Source organism: Gymnoscopelus braueri, assembly GCF_963280865.1.
Source record: "Gymnoscopelus braueri genome assembly, chromosome: 11".
NCBI lineage: Eukaryota > Metazoa > Chordata > Actinopteri > Myctophiformes > Myctophidae > Gymnoscopelus > Gymnoscopelus braueri.
In genome coordinates, this window is record NC_137613.1 from 8,751,511 (window position 1) to 8,756,024 (window position 4,514).

Here is a 4,514-nt window from a genome sequence, read left to right on the forward strand (position 1 = left end):
CCCGACGGACCCCTAACCGACTGGACGATGCTTCCCGACGCCAAGTCTGCCCAAAATCGGGCCGACTAGGATTGGTCTGGAGTTAGCTTTAAGTAACAAACTACATTTACTCAAGTACTGTACTTTGTTTTTTTTGGGGGTATTTTTTTACTTGCTTCAGTATTTCAAATGTTTCAATACTTTTACTTCTACTCTTTGATTGATTGATTGATTGATTGATTGATTTATTGATTTATTGATTGATTGATTGATTGATTGATTGATTGATTGATTGATTGATTGATTGATTGAATATGCAGAAAAAAAGCACATGAAAGTACAGTTTAAATACAAGGTCAACTAAATAGGATTAAAAAGCCCAAAGCCTAATGGCTTGTTTCAAATGGGGTCCTTATGTACTCAATTAATGGAGACATTAAATGACAGACAGATATACACTACAATGTATAACATCATATAAACAGTTTACGAAGTGTAAAGAAAAACAAAAAAAGGGGGCGGGGGAGGGGTTAGGTTATGACTTTTACAGGGGACAGTTTTGAATTGCAGATTTGTTGCATAGCAGTTCAACCTCAAATCTGGGTTGGACGTGATTAGTGGAGCTTCCTCTGGTGTTGTGATTGTGGACTTTTATGTTTTTTAAGTACTTTGACAGGTACATGGGAATCTTAACGTTGTGGTTAATCTTGTAGACCAGGCCCATTGCAAGTTGCTGTACTCTGTTCTCTACTCTGTACTCCACTACATCTCAGAGGCAAATATTGTACTTTTACTCCACTACAATTATTTGACAGCTTTAGTTAATAGTTACTTTGCAGATTTAGATTATTATCACAAAACAAACATTAACCACTTCATATATTGGCCGATCTACAAGCTCACAATGCGTTGCATCGCAACGCATTGTGAGCTTGTAGATCTGCTATTTTCAAAAGATTTTAATACATTTTGAACTTGTGAAATGGGACGTTCTGCATTATGAGTACTTTTACTTTTGGTACTTTAAGTACATTTTGATGCTAATACTTTTGTACTTTTACTCAAGTGAATTTTGAATTCAGACCCGATATATACATTTGTTTTTATTCCAATTCATCTTAACCGACGTCTCACGAGAACGTGCAAGGCTCCCGTTATATATGCGCGAGACTGAGACAAGACGCTATTGATTGTCATTGAATAATTATTTATTTCTCTGTATGTCTCTCTCTCTCTCTCTCTCTCTCTCTCTCTCTCTCTCTCTCTCTCTCTCTCTCTCTCTCTCTCTCTCTCTCTCGGTAATACACAGGACCTAATTAATGGAAACAAGCCCTGAGGGCTTATCTGGGTTCTCCTTTTAGAGTTATTTTGTTTAAATCTGTGCCACCGTGCCTTTTTTTTTAACACACGCACACACGCACGCACGCGCACACGCACACGCACACGCACACGCACACGCACACACACACACACACACACACACACACACACACACACACACACACACACACACACAGCGCTCTCTCTCTCTCTCTCTCTCTCTCTCTCTCTCTCTCTCTCTCTCTCTCTCTCTCTCTCTCTCTCTCTCTCTCTCTCTCTGCACGCAGTGACGAGTCCAGTCCAGCTGGCGACAGAGACAAATATCAAACCTGTTAGATATCTAGAAACGCTCAGGAAGGCATCGCCGAGCGCTATTATCGGGGCCAGATCCTCTCGCAGAGCATTTCACACACAGCGAGCAGAACCTCTGCGATCAAAGCCTGATCTGCGTCAGATCGGGGGCTTTGTCAAGGAGCGCCAAAAAAGGTCCCCAACAGTATAATCAGAGCAAATATCATGCAGTGTGTACTAGCCCTAAAGATATGTTCAGGTTAGACACCATTGCGGTAGGGCCTTACCTTTGTCCTTCTGGAAATGCACCCTCTTGATCATGCCACCGTTCTGAGGTTCAAGGAAGAGAGGGATGCAAGGGAAAACAGAGAGAGAGAGAGTGAAATATGGATAGAGCGAAATATGGATAGAGCGAGCGATGCTTAACCAGGACAGTCGTGAACTGAGTCAATTTGAAAAATAATACGGCATGAATAATGAAGACATTGTCCGCCTGACCCCAAATTTCTATAGTGTGGAGGGGCCTTTATAGAGCACCCCTCTGGAAGTGCTTTCACTTATACCCACAGTGGGAGAAGTGAAGTTGCCATAGTAGTTTACCTGCTGCTCCAGTATTAGTGATATCTGGTAGGAGAATATCTGCTTCTAGGAGGGAGAGAGAGAGAGAGAGAGAGAGAGAGAGAGAGAGAGAGAGAGAGAGAGAGAGAGAGAGAGAGAGAGAGAGAGAGAAGTTTACCCATGCTGCCTGCATGTGGTTCAGTTACATTCATTCAATTAAAATTATTTGAACCAAGCAAAAACTCAAATTCATAATGTGACTACACTGTTGAATCAATCCAGTCGCCAGGACCAAACGTTGGCACTGTACACATTTCTACAAACATCAACATTTCTGAACCCCAAAACCTTACACTTTAACAACGTGCAAAAACGCTCTAGATTAACATTGCCCAAAAACGTTACACATTAACAATTGTACATGTATCCAACGGTTTGAACAGTGAAATAACTACAGTATAACAATTTCTGCTCATGAAATAGTCCAATATAGATTGTCTCTTATTACACACCACGTAACTTCCGTACCGTAGTCTCGCGTAGTGAGACCTTCAGAGATCTGCGCCTACTGATACGTCTGGTGACATTCTTTTTTGTGTGAGGCTAAATGTGGGTGGTAACAATCTGAGATTCAAAGCAAAGCCTGCATTGCAGAACCAATGCGAAACGAAGCACTGAGGGGTCCTTCCTAATCTGGGCAGAGGCATTCCGTCAGTGTGTGCTTGTAAACAGCAGCAAAATTAGTATTCAGCATTAGGGTGGCTCATTCTCATTCATGGGCATTCACTGTAGCAACTCACTATATCTTAGCCCCATTAAGAACCTCTCAGTCCGCTATCCAGCTCCGATATGAGGTCCTAGAATCGGGTCCGCTGTTTACCCTTTTTGCCACATTGTATCCAAAAACTAATGGTAGATTCCAAAGCATACATTTGCTTATGTGTGTGTGTTGGACATATATGTACAGTATATATACTGTATATAGCACTAATTGTTGAGTAAAGCATCCCACAATATAATCCAGCGATCCTTCTGTTTTGTTATACAGTACATGGAGCTTATAGAGTACATGTTTAACCCTTAAGCCTTGCTAAAAACAAATGAAGGGGTTCTTGTTTAATTTATATCATGATTTAATTAATCACAATTAAAAATGAACCCTATAGATGCCTGTTTTGATCATACAACACAAACCGTTTTTTTGGGGGGGTGGGGGGGGGGTTATTACACTTTTCCAAAAAAAACAACTAATTTGACTTTGATTATTAGTAGCCTATCACCGGCTGACCCATATGAATAATAAGTGAGAAGATTGATTTTGGTGCATTATTACTTTTTGAATGGGCTTCATTTTTGAAGCCCCCCCCCCCTTAAAGTGAAACGTTTTGTTTGTAATTCAGATAAAATAAAGTAAATCACAAAATTGCCTCATTCTAGCCCCTCCCCTCCCCCATAAATGCAAAGAGGTCTTGTACCTGAATGTGATTTCCCATGTTAAATAAAGATTACAAACAAACAAAGTGAGGGGCAAAAATTTGGCAATTTTGTGATTTACTTTGTTTTTACAGACAAAATATTTTTTTGGGGGGAGGGGGTCTTAAAATGTGGTTATAATGGAAGTCTATGGTACAAATCTGGTAGTTAACACTCCCAAAGTATCAAAAACATCTCACAGAGTCAGCAGTGGATATGGATGAAAGTCAAAAATTCCAAACTTCATTGGAAAAAAAAAACCTTCCTCCCAAATTTCATGGTTAGGGAATAATCACAGCCAAAATTACCTACACAATTCATATCAAAATAGACACTCTTCCCTAACAAGGCATAAGGGTTCACCTCTTTTAATCTACCTTGTCTTCTCTTGGGTGCTGACACAGCATGTGAATACTTCTCCTTTAGATCATTCGTGTCTATCACCTCCAAAACTAGCATCATGAACCTCAGGCCTCCCTCAGTGCCATAGCTCTGCTTTATCTTAGTACTGGTGTCCACCCTGTCCAGTTTCACCAGCTGGGCATAGGGGATCTGTCGAGGGATCTGTTTCTCCTCAGAAAGATGCCACTTGAACGATTTGAAGTCCTCGTCTCCCAACTCCTCCAGAATAGTGATGATGGTTTGTGAGGTTGCCATGGTTCATCCCTGGTACAAAGACAGGAAGAATGAATATTCCATGAGAACTCGGAGGGAAACACCTTTAAAACGAGGTATAACTTGTAAGGATCGTGCAATCAACGATATCAACAATAAAAAATACAATACCAATTGGTATTAGGAAGGGGAGAAATAATAAACCCCATTCAAGAGAGACATGTCTCATGACCACAGTAGAAGCTTACATGACGAAATAAATCAATCAGACACATCTT

The 4,514-nt window shown here is 40.6% G+C and overlaps 1 long non-coding RNA gene across 1 annotated transcript; it reads right to left on the reverse strand.

The window, feature by feature from the left end:
- Window positions 1–1,877: 1,877 nt before the first annotated feature.
- LOC308095927 lies at window positions 1,878–4,264 on the reverse strand. Its single transcript, XR_013934091.1, has 3 exons — window positions 3,999–4,264; window positions 2,191–2,235; window positions 1,878–1,920 (listed from the first exon to the last, which is right to left on the reverse strand). It is a non-coding gene; the product is annotated as an uncharacterized lncRNA (long non-coding RNA).
- Between the last annotated feature and the right edge of the window lie 250 nt (window positions 4,265–4,514).